Raw genomic sequence first — 16,820 nt, 5'->3', positions numbered from 1 at the left:
TTTGTGTAGATGGGTTTTTCATTCCCCGGCTAACATGGGTACAGCTAAGTCCCGTGAGGGGGGCTGTATGGGTAGACGGTGGTTGTACTCTAGTTCGGGATGGGGAAGACTGTTCACAATCTTTGTGCTGCTGGGTGGAAGGAGCTGGAGACGGTGAGGTTTGATACTGAAGCAAAGTAAAAAATTTACTGGTTTATATCATAAAAAAAAAATACTTCCCCAGATGCAGTATTTTACCTTCATTCTGCAAGGCATTTTCTGGTTAGTCTTTAGGGTGGAATTTACTGGCCAGAGGCAAAGGTTTTATAAGTGTTGTTAGTGACTGCAGAAGGAATATTACTAATTGTCACAAATGCTTCTCTCTTAATAGGTTTTGCTTTCCTTAGGGAAAGGCTGGTTGCTGGTAATAAATATCACTGGCTCTGAATGTTTGCCTGTGGAGCTCAGAGGACCCCAAAAATTATGTTAATTGTTCCTAATGCAGATGAATTAATGCTTATGGTTTTGCACGTAGGTTCAGTGGAAGGACATTCTCATGCAAGTCTTCCTATTCTGCTTCAGGAAAGCTTTTAAAGCTACGGACAAAAATTCTTCAGGGTCTCTCTACTGTTTTCCTGCTCATACATGCTTTAGGGTTTCTTACTTAAAGCTGAGGGTTCAGAGCCTTTCACTTATGGTTTGGTTTTAAGAGTGCGTAGCTGAGGGTTGCTTACCCACAGGTTGTAGTTTATTTTGTGAGGCTCGGTATTTGTCAGGGTTTATAGTTTACTATTGTACTGATCAGGCCTCTGAGTTTAACATCTATCATCATCCATAAACTAAATCCCAAAAAACCATTCTGGTTCCAAGATTTGAAGTTTATAGCTTCAACTCAGGATTGATGACTTACAAAAATGGAAATGTCTGAATTCTAAGATAATAAACTGTAAGTCCCGAACCCTAAACACTAGGCTGTGCATCCTTCTGTGAGGTTTGTCATCTTCCCCTATGCCAGCCAGAGTTCAGCTCTGTGCTCTCATCTACGATTTGGATTTGATATGTTGTAGTGACCTCACAAAAAAATCAGACTGCTAAGATAATGAGCGAGCCAAGAGCTGTGCAAATTACTTGTGGGGCTTTATTCTAGAGGTAAGACAGAGTACAGAGAGGTGAAATCAGGGCTTTTCCCCTCATATACTGGAGCTGAATCCTGTTCCTGAAGGAAAAAAAGTGTTACTGAAAGATCAGTCAAAGAAACTTCCACAGGATTCATTTACATTAGCCTCTCCTTCTTTTACACATGCCCTAGTTTCTTCTGAATTGAGTCAAAGGGCTGCTTTTGCAACCACCAGCCCAAACTGATTTCTAAATACATCATGACCCAGCCATCTTAGTCCTCTTGCGATGTTACATGGCAAAACCTGCTAGGTTTCCATGAGATTCAATCAGTTCTTTTCTTTCATCCTTGATGTTCCTTTCAAGTTAGATTGTAAATCTTATCTGTTCAATACCAGGTCTTCTTGATCACTATCTTAATGATTACACTACTACAAGGACTTCATGATTACAATCTAATAATTATACTAAGTTTTAATGTACAGCCTTAGTATGTGTACAATCTAAGGTTATGCATTAACCCTCTGGCATCACTGGTGTCAAGGGGGTGGGTTTGACAGTTACCAAAGCTTCACGCCTTGTCAAGTGCGGGAGCGGGAGGCAATCCTGCCTTACTGGACTGATGGACAATGGTGCAACAATGGCTCCTCAGCTGTCACATGGGAAAGGGGAGCATGCTGGCCCTGTGGCACACTCGCTCCTGGATGTAATTTATGTGCATTCATTAATAAACAATCGCTTTATTCTTTCAAGTACTGTCCCTATGACAGAGCTTCCACAAAGGTGACACTGTAAACATACTGACAAAGAAACCTGCCTCCCTGAAATGTCCCTGATAAATCCAGCCAGAAACCCCCTTGATGGGGAGCAGTCAGCAGGACAAGGAAAACTTTGATGGGTTCAGGGCAAAGAAACTGCGATAGCAAACTGACCTAGGAAAACAGTGAGTGAGTAACAACGATTCTAGGAACTGGTGTCATACACCCACTTATGTATCCACACCAAAACGTTGTAAAAAGTAACTTGCTACCCACCCAAAATGAGCTTCTCTGCCAGAGCTTCCTTGCATGAGAGGTCTTCTGGACAGACCAGACCTGCCCCAGGGATGCATGGCTGGCTCCAGACTCTGCTATGTGGATCACCTTTGAAGTGAGACTTTTCCGGACTCCATTACCCTCAGTCCTAGGAGCAGTTTGGCGAGTGTCGTACTGGTAACACCTCACATAATATATTTATAGGCATACACACAGGTAAAGGTTTAAAAATATATAGTTGTTTCACTCAGTGGAATTCTGTAATATCTTATATGTATATATTTGCTAAGGACATCTAATATACCAACCTGCCTCTGTGTTCCCTGCTTCACGTCTAATTACTTTGCAGGCTGGAGGGCAGGGTGGTAAGTAATACCTGTGTGTCTAAGTGACAAGGCCTGCACATAAAGATTTTTGTGTATGCAGGATTAGGAGAGCAGATTACTGATAGCAAAGAGGAGAGGAAAGGTGCAAACTACCTCAGAGTTAGATTAATGGAAAGAGTAATAAAAGGATACCGGGACAACCTAGAGGCTGTAGTTAAAAGATATGATTTGATAATCAGAAATTTAGATCCAGACTGGGGGGACTCTGATGTAATGTTAAGCATGCTGGCAGAAACAGAGACACAACTGGTCATCCAGGTAGCACTGACCCAGGTGCAAGTCCCATGTCAATGCCGACACCCTGGAAGGTGGGGTGGATGTGCATTTTCCCTTGGTCAAACCAAACTGGGACTCAAACCATAGCACAGAGTATAAACTTCTAAAGAAATACCAGGAATGGGTATGATATGGATTGGCTAATGTGGTTCCTAGATCAGTAAATTATGCAACCCTATATGAGGTTAAACAAAAGCCAGAGGAAACACCTGAGTTTTTGGACCAACTTAGGGCAGCAATGAGAAAATACACCACTATGGATCCCTCATCTGATGAGGGGAAACAGCAATTAATATCACTATTTTTGGAACAGTCTACCTCGATATCCAAAAGAAGTTTCAGAAAGTGAAAGAACTGGATGTCAGGAATTTGGAAAGGTTGCTTGAGGAGTCCTGGAAGGTATTTTGGAACTGGGATGAGGTAGAACATAAAAAGATGGGGCATACTATAGCTGTAGTAATGCAGCATGGGAACAATCCACCTGTGAAAAGAAGCAATTGGCAAAATTTGTCCAGAGGCCCTCTTAGGAAGGACCAGTGTGCCTACTGTAAGGAACTGGGCCATTGGAAAAGAGACTGTCAGAAATCAGGAAATTCAAGGCTCATAACTGAAGCCAATACTGAATGATGGGAAACTGGGGAATCTACCCTAGTGGATCCACTGGTTAAAATAAAGCTAGGCACAGAATAAGGAAGTGGAATTTTTAGTTGATACTGGTGCTTCATATTCTGTGTTGAATCAAAAGGTAGGAACATGAGGGAAATAGTGCTGTCAACACTGTGGGAGCAGCTGGTGAGGTTGTAAAGGCTCATTTTCTAAAACAGTTAGAATATAAATTGGGAAAGCAAGTGGGAATACATGACTTTTGTATTTGCCCAAGTCCCCAAAATCACTATTGGGCCAAGATTTTTTGGGACAATTGGATGCCAAAATAAAGTTTCATAATGGACAAATAATATGTGAAGTAAAAGAAGATTGGTCAAAATTAGGAGTTTGGCATTAATAACTAATGTAAAGCAAATAGGAATCCCCACTCAAGTGATGGATCAGGTGTTTCCAGGGGTTTGGACCGCTGGGCTACCAGGAAGGTCCAAATGAGCAGAACCCATTAAGGTGAGGCTCAAGTCTGGTGCAACTCCAGTAAGAGTAAAACAATACTCATTGAAATTGTGAGGTAGACAAGGAATAAGAGAAATAATTGAAATTTTATACAGAATGGGTTATTAAAAGAACGTGAATCAGAATATAATACACCAATCCTACCCATCAAAAAACCCAATGGGAAAGGGTATAGACTGGTGAAAGATTTGAGAACAATAAATCAAATTGTGGAAGACGCACATCCAGTGGTACCAAATCCTTATGCTCTATTAACAAAATTAAAATCTGCGTGGAAATGTTTTTTAGTGTTGGATCTCAAAGATGCCTTCTTCTGCCTCCCATTGGCTGAGAGAGTAGTCAAAAGCTATTTGCTTTTGGATGGAAAAATCCAGATTTGGGAAGAAAGTCCCAGTCAACCTGGACAGCGTTACCCCAAGGTTTTAAAAGCAGTCCAATGATTTTTGGAAAACAATTAGCTAAAGAATTAGAAGAATGGAGTCCTCCCTCTCAAAACGGGACTTTATTACAATATGTGGATGATCTCTTAATTGCTATCCCTACTAAAGACAACTGTTGCCAATGGATGGTAAGCCTACTTAATTTCCTGAGATTAAATGGATATTGAGTACCCCAGCAAAGGGCTCAAGTAAGTTACACAAGTCTGCGTTATCTGGGATATGAGGTATCTGAAGGATGAGAACTGATGAGAGAATGGAAAGAAGCTATTTGTCAAACACCTGAGTCCACCACAGTAAAGGAGTTACGAACCTTTTTGCGTATGACCGGGTGGTGCCATTTGTGGATATATAATTACGGCCTATTGGTTAAGCCATTATACCAGATATTAAAAGGAAACTCAACTTTGTTAGAACAGTCTAAACGCAAAAAAGCTTTTCAGCAATTGAAGCAGGAATTAATGAAGGCCCCTGTTTTGAGTCTCCCAGATGTAACCAAGCCATTTCTTCTGTTCTCCTATGAAAAGCAAGGAGTAGCTCTGGGAGTTCTGGCCCGGGACATGCCATATAAATGTGCAGTTGCACACTTCTCCAAACAGTTGGATGAAGTAGCTAAAGGATGTCCAGGCTGCCTGAGGGCAGTAGCAGCAGTAACCCTGAACATTCAGGAAGCCCAAAAGTTTACACTGGAGCAAAGAATGACTGTATTTGTGTCCCACGTGGTAACTGCTGTTTTAGAACAAAAAGGGTAACCATTGGTTATCCCCCTCCCATTTTATGAGATGGCAGCCAGTCTGGTAGACCTTGGTGATGTCACCATAACAACCACTAACTTTGTCAATCCAGCTTCTTTCCTCAGTGGCAATGTGGCTGAACCTGTAGAGCATGACTGTCTACAAACAATAGAGGAGGTACATTCCAGCTGCCCAGATCTAAAGGATCAACCTATCAAGGATGCTGAGAATGCATATGTTGATGGAAACGGTTACGTGCAGCAGGGACAACGAAAAGCTGGATATGTGGTAACTACTTACCAGAAGGTAATCAAAGCCTGCCCGTTACCTGCCAGAACATTGGCCCAGAAGGCAGAACTGATGGCATTAACAAGGCCTTAACATTGGCCAAGGGTAAAAGAATAAACATATGGACAGACTCAAGTATGCCTTTGGCGTGGTGTGTGCTCATGGAGCTATCTGGAAGAAACGAGGGCTCTTACTGGCCCAAGGGAAAGGAGTAAAATATGCTACCAAAATTCTGAAGTTATTGGAAGCAGTGAATGAACCAGAGGAAGTGACTGTCATCCACTGTAGGAGCCATCAAAAGGGAAACACCTTTGCAGATAAAGTGTCAAAATGAGCAGCAGAACAGATGGTAACAAATGCCATTGATCCCTGAAGTTAAGGTAAAAAAACTTGTGCATGAAGTAACACCAGAATACTCCAAGGAAGATCAAAAAATGATACAAGACTTAGACACGAGTAGGAAAGAGAGGTGGTTCTACACTCTTGATGGGAAGATCATGAATCCCGAGCACTCAACTCTGTTAATTATTAAAGAAGACCATGAAGCAACCCACTGGAGAGTAGAACCCCTCTGTAAATACTTGACTGGGAAGTTGGTGTGCCAAAATTTGTACACAAAAATAAACCAGATAACCAAACAACGTGATGTATGTTTAAAGAATAATCCTAACATTACTATAAAGCTCCAGCTGGGAAATAGAGGAAAGGGAAAACTGCCAGGTTAGCACTGGCAGATAGATTTTTCAGAACTCCCAAGAAAAGAGGGGTATCATTACTTACTGGTACTCACAGACACCTTTTCTGGAAGGCCTGAGGCCTTCCCACGTAGAACCAGGCTAGAGAAGTTACTAAGAAGTTATTGAATGACATAATCCTACAGTTTGGGGCCCCAGATGTAATCTCATTAGATAGGTGACCCAACTCCTGTGACAAAATAATGTAGCAAGTGAGCAAGGCCTTAGGCATAGATTGGCAGTTACATACTCCCTATTGACCACAGGCTAGTGGTCAGGTAGAAAAAAAAAAAAGAATAATTTAATTAAACAACAGCTAGCAAAAATCTGTCAAGAAGCAAGCCTCTATTGGTATCAAGCCCTCCCAGTTGCTGTTCTCAGGGTTTGAACTAAGCCTCAAGCAAAAGAAGGGTTAAGCTGTTTTGAATTGCTTTGAAATTCCCAAGAGCTTTTCTCCAAAATATCCCTTCCAGAGATACTGATATTCAGGTCCTGGACCGAACACCATACTCGAGGTTGTTTTACAGCAGGGCAGCAAAGTTTTGTAAAACAAATGAGGCTGAGAGACTGCCCAGACACATTCTCCTCCATGTTCTCCCACACCCATGTGGCAGCACCTTCAGAAAACACTTTTCTATTTGTTCCCAATAGTTCTATAAACATCTCTAACAAAATTTCACCAATGTCCTCCCCCCTGAAGCAGCGTGCTGCTGTTATCACAGATGGCAATGCAAAGATGTTCAAAGGAAATGGTCAGAAACACTTGGAAGCTAAAGGTCACAATAAGCAGGAAAAGAAAATACTTTACCATGTACATGAAACTGTTGGAAACTTTTTGCCAGCACAAAGTGGAAATTTCCAGCTACCTGCAGGAGACAGTAATCTTTTGTTAAAAGGCCTGAATCTACATAAATAAAGCAGTCATACCAGACATTGGATTTTCAAATTTTTGTTTGTATAAGATAGACAATAAGCAACTTATTTTCATGGGTGACAATACCAGCAAACATTGTCCTAAAAGAGGTATGAATTTCCCCTCTTCCTAACAGGCAGTCATGTGGAAAGCCATCATCATGTACCGATGTTGACAATAACCGTTCTATGCAGAGTATTTTAGTGGACATAAAAATGGGAAGAAGGAGGAATTAAGTCTACTGGGAGGGAAGTAACTGCTGCTGTATGAAATACAAAAAGGTATCACAGAAAAGGAGGGAGAAAGTAAATGAGAGGGTAAGCCAGCAGGGTAAGAAAACCCTTAATGCAATAAACAACAGTGGTCCTATGTATGCATCCATGAAAACAAGCTGCGTTCAAAAATAAAGTACTAAACTTACCACAAACACCCCACAAAAAAAACCACCAACCCCCCCCAAATCCCCCAAAAGACAAAGGTAATTAATATTTTAACCTTGAATATAAACAGGATATGGGTATTAGATGTCAGTCCTCTCTGACACTTACTAGCAACCATACACACCCTCCTCGAAGATTTCAATGCGTCAGGCTCACATGCTACAATACACCTTTGAATGTCTGTGCAAACCTATCGCTTATGTTAACTGCAGACCTAATGAAAACGGAGATGTGCAAAGTTGTCCAAGGGCCTAACAGCGGCCCCCAGAAATTTCCCTAGTGACACCCACCCCTGGACCCTTGCTACCCACAGCATTCCCCTTTGAATCTTTCCTGCTCATCACACTTTGTGACAAAGGGTCCTGTAATGGTTCAGCACCCATGATGATGCTCAACACATGATGTCTGGCTTCATGAGCAAAAGGGTGGGGTGTGTTTGTTTTGGGGTTGTTTTTTTCCCCCCCACAAATAAAGAATGTGGTCGCTAGGAATAGTACCCAAAGATGTAAAAAACCCTCCAGATTTTGAAATAAAAAAGTAAAATAAAAAAATTAGCCTGAGCCTGACTGCTAGAATGTACTTGGGTACATAACCTGCACGTCCAAGTGTTTTGTTCTCGGTAACCTGCCAAATGACAGGGTAGTAACATAGTCATCTGGTGTATCTTGTACTACATTTTCATACACCGGTTGCAAAAAACATCTCTTTGAGCATCTTCAACCTTGACAATCAACTCCAATAGTCTTGCTTCCACTGGTTTTCTAAAGAAGGGAACGTTTCGCTCCCTCCAGCACCTCTGCTGAAAAGTTGTTGGTTACTGTTATCTCCTCCAGCACCCACTGGTGGTCTCCGTTTTGAGACTAGAAGGGCAGGTGGGACCACCTAAACCTCAAAGAAGCTGCCTATCCCCCTCGAGAAACATTGGTAAAAAGACTCACTAGATAGATGGTAGAAAAAGATAAGCTTCTCCAGCCAGCACGCTTCCTACCAGCCCACCCCATTAAACAGAGGATTAGCCCCAGCCCACTGCTTTTCCTGACCCTCCTACTGAACCCCTTTACCAGCAGAAGTACCTTGCTGAGCCCAGGGGTTTTTACAGTCCTGAGAACACCTAAAGCTGGAAAAAAATAAAGAGCAGAATGCCACGACTGTGCCTTCTGCCACTCATCACCACCATGCAACAGGCTCACGGCAAAACCCATCTCTCACCTTGTTGACCTCCAGGAAACCTTACACTTGGCAGCCCTCGTTCTTCTGCTCTTGCATTTCCTAGATAAATCCTTCCCTCTTGCACTGCTCTATGCTATCCGGGTTCCCAAAGGTCCAGCCTCGTCGCCTGTATGCTTCTCTGACATCGTCACAAGTATCGCAGCACCTGCAAGAGCACAGTCATCATCTTATCATCTTTACAGCAATAAAGAGACACTCCAGCTCAGGACTCCAATCCCCGGTGGATTTCATTTCAACAAATCAACAAAGCAAACATCAGGGACTGGACACCGAAAGGTGGTCTAACGCTCCTGAAGGAGCTTGAGCTTCCCGACGTACTTTTTGAGATTTTGGCAGGAGGACGCAAGCTGCTTTAATGCAGCGCTTAAGTCTGAAGAGGACTTTAGCCATCCATTCAGACAGCCAAGTCAATCCTTGGCAAAGAAATTTGCTGCAGAAACGACATCAGTCTCCCACAGTTCTGAGCAGCTTGGAACTTGCCCACGTGAACAAAGCATCTGCCTGTGTCTGTTCCTCCCTTCCTCTGTTTTAAGGGCAAGACTGCCGACATTGCCGTTAACCCTGCCTCCAAACTTTCTTCCTTGCTCTTCTACCTCTGGACAACATCTTCGCTCACCACAAAAAAAAAACCACAACAATTGTCTGTCTTGGTTCCGTGTTGCACTGGACAAGACAAAGTTGAAGGCCGGAATCATGAATCCCTCAAGATGGAAACTTCTCTGGGGAAGGACGCAACTTGACAGATGGCCGCGACTGAGAGACGGGACGCAGCTTGATGCAAGCAAGCGTCACTTCAATTAGCCTAACAGCATTATTATATACACATAAGCAATTGTTACATCTTATTCCGATTAGTTATAGAATACGCAAGTTTTTGGACCACGTGGCAACTCGCGCGAAGATCTCACACTAGCTATTTAGCAATTCAGCAACAGTTCAACAATTCAACAATGTCTGCAGTTCTTGCACCACCTCCTCGAGCAAACTGACAAACCGACCACCTTATTTCTCGGATAGTCTCAACTTGGCATTTAGTCCCCGTTTCTGTACCCTTCAGTAATTTCTCATGTCCCTTATCACCAGGGCTTGAGGCCCACAAGCTCAAGCACCTTCCTTTCAACTAACCGATTGTTACTTGTGGTCCTGCTTCCCAGGCCCCCTCCTGCAACAGATGTGACAAACTAAGTTACCACACGGAGCTAATAATAGCGAAGGATAGTCCAGAACCTGCAGACTATCACGAATCCATTCTTACACAAATTTGCAGGTAGAAGGAATGAGAAACACCAGATGACACCCGTCGTTTGTGTGAGTGATAGGCGTCTGGTCTTTGCTCCCATAAGGATGCAAAGCCTGCAGCAGAAGCGAGAAGGCAAAGCCATAACCGGGTTTTGTTCCGAGACAGCTCGCAGAACGGTGAAATAGTTTGCACAGCTCCCCCCTGGACACCAAGCAATCCCAGAAAAGGTTCCGTTTGCTAAGATACAATCTTTGCGCTACTGCCCTTGAACAGGCAGGCAGACAAAACAGACAACCTAACTCTGCACGCTCTTAACAAATCGTGAGTGCAGTACAGGCATACTAAAACACAACAGCTCTCCCCATTCTACGAACAGGTGCCCAGGAGGATTTCACTGCACGGACTTTCACAGACATTTTGGAAAAGAAAAAAAACCAAACCCAACACGTATGCCACATTAGCTGTACCGATTCAAGCACTAAGAAGATGGAAAGGTTACCGAATGTCCTCCGCCTCTGCCCCGTAACAGCTTTCACAGCAATCGGCATCCAAAGCATTTGGATCAAACGCCTTTTCTTCTTCTTTCCCCAGTTCTAACACAACAGAGGACTCAAGGTGACGAGGCACGTCTAGAAACACTATCCTGTACTTCCGCTCTACGCCCAGTAACTGTTCTACACGTGAATGAAATGATCTTGTGTCAGAATCTGCACATCCTGCACCCGAAGCTCACCTGAAAGAACGCATAGAGCCTGTTGAGCTGCAAAGTAAGATCAAGAAGCAGAGCAGCACTTGCCATCTGAAGAACACCCTCCACAGAAAGAGCCAGCCACCCGAAAGCCTTGCTGGGGCGCCGGTCAGATGTTACTTGCACAAAGGCTTTGTTAAGACTTTGTCTAAAGCAGACCCAAACAGCAAGTTGCAACTGATACCGGACCTGTTACACAAACACCACTTCAAATAGCAGACAACAGCGCGTAACGCGTAATCCCATCCCAAGATACACAGGGAACACAGTTATACATTGCTGCGGAGCTAGATCAGCGTGGGAATCTCCCAAGCGGAAAACTGACACTCAGTCCTCCAGAAAAACGGTGCTGACAACGCACACACATGAACCACTGGCTTGCTAGAATCTCCAAGGAATTTGTGTCTTTGTCACGACTTTACAATTCTGCCAGTGCCTGTGCCGCCTGTGTGTTGAATGCACAGCCACAGTACAGCTGGGGCACAAACCCGCGGAGTTTTATGTTCTTAAGTGCAGAAGGCTGCAGAGGGACTCGTAAAAGAGGGGATGAGAGCTGGTGACAGCTGAAACCCGCCAAAGGGCAAGACATGCCTCCAGAAAACTCAAACAGGACCTCTGTTTTTCCAAAAACCAAAACAAATACCAAAAGGTCCGCAAGCTTTGGAGCTCGGAATAAGCGAGCCAAGGAACTGCACATCTAAAATTTTCAAGACCACGGGTTCCTATTAGGAGAGGCCCCTGAAAACCAGGCCGTTTCACTCACGAATCCTGAAGGACAGGACCAAGTCTGCTGGATTACAAAAGCCCTCTAAGGCTCACTGTCTAGGCACCGCCACACTACCCTCTTACGAGCCTCAAGAAGGTGGCTTCTTGGATAACTAAGGCCGGGGCAGGTGATAACGCAGATACTGCTGAGGGGACAAAAATGTTATCGGGACCCTCTTTGTGGAGATTGGGAGGCAGACCAGCTGGACAGAAGTGAGTATTAAAGACATCTGTATTAGCCACGGAGCCACGGGGGGGGGAAGAGAGATTTAAATTAGAAAGTATGAAATATGCATAAAATCAATCATTAACCTCGCTTCTTTCATCAAATACTTTATGGTAGTCATGACCAAGCAAATACGAACTTTTAGGAAAGTATACCCATTCTTAAACCACTGTACCAGACTCACTTTCTACAGCTTCCAACATTCAAACAAGTTGAAAGTACGCTTAAGAATTCAACCAGTATGGGTTTTGATCCTGTAATTACACTAAAAAGATAGTGTCAGGAAGAATGCAGCTTAATAATTCCTACGCTTTGTCAAAGCCATGACTCCTGCCATTTGAAGAACACCACCTGTACAACACACGGCGTCTTTCAAGATACAGCAACTAGTAACAGCTTTCCGAATGTAATCGGTAGCTGCCCCGTCGAGTTGTCTCCGAGAGCACCCAGAGGTACCGCACACAGCTTAGATACCATAAAGAAACCGCAGTACGTAAAACCCCACATGCAAAGTTTCATGCTGTTACCATGGTCCTCCACTTGCATGCAGATATGACACACGACGCTGGAAAACTCGGCCCGTGTTAAAAGGAAGGAAACGGTAAATGACAATAATAAAAAATTTAAACATTCAACCCTCTATCGCCATCCAATGGGAATTAATGAGATGACATCCCGGCACAGAACGCCGCCTACCACAGAAATCATTAAGCTATTACCTATTTTAGTGCAACTATGATCAGGAAGAGCCTCCACATACTACTCCATAATACTTAAGGTCAATGGTAAAGAAAATGTATTTTTAACTAAGAAATTTAAAGCGCCGAAGCAGCTAAGTGGCAGAACCAGGCCCCGTCCAAGGGTGGTTTAAAACCCAGTCCAGTTGATCAGTGGGAGAACAGAGAAACAACAGATGACCAATTTGTGCACACAGGCACCCTCCGAAACGCCAGTGTTTTTAGAAAATTTAGTAAACGAATTGCTTGTTCAAAGACGAAGCGCGCTTGAAGGAGCATGTGAGTTAAAGCAGGCAGAAAGAAGATCACGACTCGAGGAGGAGCTAGGAACTGAGAAGATGCATCACCTGGGACAGAGTCAGGCGATGGATCTGCAGCACCGACAGGACCAAAGGAAACACCTACAAACTTCAGACGTTGACTAATGGTTTGACACGTGTATATAAGCTGTGCTGTATCCCTTGGTTCTCTGCCACTCACTGGGGTGGTGGCCCAGCTCTGACTTGTGACTCAAGCAAGCCCAGCTGGTACCTACGACGGTGTAAATTTTTCCTTTAACAGACAATACTGCTACAGTTGCACCTCAAATAACTGACCGAACAGCAAGTGTTACTAACAGAAACTGAGAATCCTAGAGTTTCACCAAGACGGGTGGACACTTCCAATCTAAACATGCCACACTGGTGATGGAAATCAAACCAGCCACCGCCCTTTTCCAGACGGCAGAAGAAATCGCTTGTTGTGGGCAGTGGAACTTGATTGCTTTCAAAATGCCTCTCCCGGATGAGACTGTTTGCTCCCTGCAAGTTTCTCTTCCTCTCTGCTGATAATGTAAGGAGCGAGAACAACCGGTTCAGACCGAGTAATCCCAGTGGGGGCTGGTAACACAAGTAAGGAGGAGGCCTACATGTGGCAACAGAGAATTAGATACAGAAAAGCGGGGTTTGGACCCCAGACATCACATTCGTAACGCCACAGCCTCCGAATACAGAAAGGCTGCTAAGTGGCACAACAGCAAGAACTCCATCACCACATTCCCACGACAACAGGAGAAGCTCTCGTACCTACCCACTGTTCAGCCCTTGGCTTAGTTTAGCCTTTCAGCTTCAAGAACAGAAAAGTTAAATCCGAGTTACAACAAATCAGCAAACTTAGTTCATGCCAATACACGGCACTACACTATCTCCCAGAACAGATAATAAGGAGCTCACGTTTTAGAAAGACAAAGTCGGGACAGCATTACCATTCCATTGCAACACTACCAGAATCGTTCCTGGTTTGTATTCAAGTAAAACAATTAAGTCATAACATGTAAAAAATGCAGACGAGAGGTTTATGTAGCAGAGGACCACTTACTCCAACTTGTAACTAAATACATTTCAGTCGATACATCAGTTATCAGGTATGCATTAACACACACAAAGTAAACGCAGTAAGATGATAGTTTAGGCTTAAGGGTCAAGTCCAGTGGAGCCTTCCCTGGAGAGAGGCTCTTTCCTCGAACCAGCTCGTCCCACCTGTCAGCCTCCTAGGCTTTAAAGATGCAACCCGAGTCAAGTTTTGCCAGAACAGCTGCTTGATTCCTAGTAGGAAAAGCCTAGCCACTCAGCAGCTTTGCTCCTGAAATGCATCAACGAGTCCCTCTCTCAGTTTCAGAGGGACCAGGCAAAGACTTGCCTCGCAAAAGTACCGAGCATTATACACACACACGAGCTTGTCTGATCTGCCAGGGTAGTAGATTTGTGTCCTATAAACTCTTCAAGAGTTTGTGGTGTTTAAAACACTGTGAATTCAGCCGTCCCTTGTTCCCATGAATCTCACAGCAGGCATACGGCGATGGAAAGACTAAGAGAACATGCATCCAACAATGGCAGAATAGCATCTTACCGTGTCTCTCTGCTTCTGGAGTCACACGATTGGCAGCTTTATCCAAGCGTTGTTTAATTGGCTTGTGCTCTACGTCCAGCTGCTGCTCGCCTGCTACGTCCATGGCATCGATGCTCAAATCTGAAAGCAGCGAGCAAGGAAAGCGGTCTATGAACATGCAAGTGTTACGGCCTGCGGCAAGCTGAGGAAGTGCAAAGACAGAACCTTTCAGCCAGCAGGGTAAAAACGCGCCAAACCGGGAGAGCGTGTACTGCTAGGGCCAAGTGACCTACAGGGAATAAAACGCACGATGCAGCAGGCTAGATGGCCCTCTCGGGTACAGGGTTTGGTGTCCCAGAAGGACCGTTTCCCACTTCCAAGAAAGCGCTACCCTGAAAGGTAGACGCGCTTAGGGCAAAAAGCCAAAAGCAAACCCCTCAAAGCCCAGAACCATTCTCAGGAAGACAGGAGGAGTTAAGACTAAAATTGGTTGAAAGCTGCCTCCTACCTCTTCCCCCGCCACCTTTCCCCCTTCAACATCAACACATTTCCTGCTGATCCCTTTTCACAAAAAAAGATTGAGGCCTGTGCTGTCAGCTTGGTATCGAAGCACCACGATGCGCTCGCCGGCTACACGCTCTCTTAGAAGGCCGACAGCTTCTCCGCACGCAACGGCCGAGGCTTCCAGTCTCTCTGGCCTTCCCACGCCCTGTTAAACGTGAGGAAGGCAAAGACCGATAACAACTCGGGGGGTCAGGAGGAAGTCAAGATGCACTACATCTAGAGCCCAGCGCATTACCACAACAGAACAAGAGGCAGGAACGATCTGTAGACAGGCAGATAACATGCACGGCAGTAATACCCAGTCAGACTTGCAGGACTTCCAGTCACTTCATCCCACAAAACTTTGTTTTGAATTTAGTTAAAAGGTAATCAGATTCTTAACGCTCATTCTGCTTTTACAACTTCTGGAGAAAGGCTAACCCGTGGCATTGGCATTACAGTCACAATTCAAGTACAAAAACCACGGCAAAGCTGTGCCTTGCCAAGTGACTTCCAAAGCAGGCTCTCGAGCCTTTCAACAAGGCAGTCAAATCTGGAGTCCCAAGGGAACTCTGTGCCAGCTCTGCCAGTACGGCCGAGCTCTCTGACAAAGTACACCACCATGCAGAAAGGTAAAGTGGGTTTATACCTCAGGCTCGTTTACAATCCAGAAAAATAATACTGCCCGACTGGGCGCGCTGGTTTAAGCGCCCAGCAGGCCTGGCTGCGTAACCACGAGCGACCACCAATTCCTCCCAGTCTGCTGCCCAAGCAGCAGCGCAGCACTCTGAAGCAGCGGGCACACTCGAGGACCTCGCGGGCCCTCGGCAGCTACAGACGTTACCCCTCCACAGTCAGCAGTCCGACTCACAAGCACAAGGCATATGTGGAAAAGTAACATCTAGACTGACCTCCAGTTTAGCTCCCCTTGACTTGTCAGCGTACGGTTCCGGACGAACCTAGGTACAAAGAAAAAACAAGAGCCCCGTTTCACTTGGAAGCAAATCAAAAGGCCTCTCCCCTTCGGCCGCTCTGGCCCAGGAGCTTGCCTGTGTCAAGACACAGGATCAGCGAGACACCTCCCAGCCCTCCCCGGTAGCTAAGCGCTTGCCGTTTTGTAATGCTTTTTAGAGAAATCAGCAATCGGGGGCGAGGGGTGGGGATCCCACCGCCGGCTTCCTTTTCTTTCTCTCGCCTGCAGACGGCGGGAAGAGGCGCCTGAGCCACCCCCCTGCGACAGCGTTACAGCAGGCCCAAGGCAGCCTCTGCGGCCCGCGGGGGCCGGCAGCCCCAGCCCGCTGCCACGGCCACGGCCAGCGGCTGGGGGAAAGACGAAGCCCCGCGCAGAGCTGCTGCGGCGGCTGCCCGGGCAGCCCGGAGGCGGCGGGGGGGTGCGCCGAGAAAAAAAAAAAAAAGCAGCACCGCGAGGAGCCCGCTGACCACCGTCACTGCCGGGGAGTCGAGAACCGCCGGCAGCCCCGCCGGTCCCGGGCCGCCCCAGCCGCCACCAGGCGCTCCCCGCCGCGCCGAGCGCCGGCCCGCCACGCCCCCCCCGGCCGGCCGCTGCCCCCCGGCGAGGCCCGGGCCCGGGCTCGCCCGCGGCCCCCGGCCGCCCTCAGCCCGCCCGCTCACCCAGCGCGCCGCCGCACGTCCCGGCCCGAAAGTCTTCCAGGCTCCCGGGGAAGGCCCCGCACCGCCACAGCCGCTCCAGGGCGCCGCGTGGCCGGAAATAAACCCACCTTCCTACGCCCACGGCCGCCGGCCCCGCCCACGCCCACCGGCCCCGGCCCCGGCCCCGGCCCCGGCCCCGGCCCCGGCCCCGGCCCGCCGCGCAGCGCGGCCGGAACCGGCCGAGGAGGGTCTGGGGCTCCCGCTCTGCGCCGGGGCGCGAAGGGGCTCGGTGCCACCGCGGGCTCCTCCGAGCCGGCCCCCGGGCCTCTGCGGGGGCCGCCCGCGGGGTGCGGGCTGCGCCGAGAGCGGCTACCGGGCGCGGGGGGAGAGGCAGGCGT

The 16,820-nt window shown here is 46.5% G+C and overlaps 1 protein-coding gene across 12 annotated transcripts in view; it reads right to left on the bottom strand.

Moving 5' to 3' along the window:
- The window catches only part of GARNL3 (GTPase activating Rap/RanGAP domain like 3), an 80,405-nt gene extending 63,838 nt beyond the window's left edge, over positions 1-16,567 (bottom strand). For 3 of the 12 annotated variants that reach the window (XR_008823904.1, XM_056351950.1, XM_056351955.1), the window contains exons 1-3: positions 16,444-16,567; positions 15,723-15,770; positions 14,290-14,409 (exon numbers count right to left, since the gene is read on the bottom strand). The gene's annotated coding sequence lies outside the window, so the exon portion shown is untranslated. Of the gene's footprint in view, positions 1-1,095; positions 6,970-8,665; positions 8,832-10,437; positions 10,520-14,289; positions 14,410-14,776; positions 14,978-15,722; positions 15,771-16,233; positions 16,338-16,443 lie in introns of those variants that run through there. The other 9 variants (XR_008823906.1, XR_008823902.1, XR_008823903.1 and 6 more) reach the window with 9 other exon arrangements.
- Positions 16,568-16,820: the final 253 nt, after the last annotated feature.

Source organism: Falco biarmicus, chromosome 9 (assembly GCF_023638135.1).
Source record: "Falco biarmicus isolate bFalBia1 chromosome 9, bFalBia1.pri, whole genome shotgun sequence".
Classification (NCBI taxonomy): Eukaryota; Metazoa; Chordata; class Aves; order Falconiformes; family Falconidae; genus Falco; species Falco biarmicus.
This window is presented reverse-complemented; position numbering and strand designations above follow the sequence as displayed.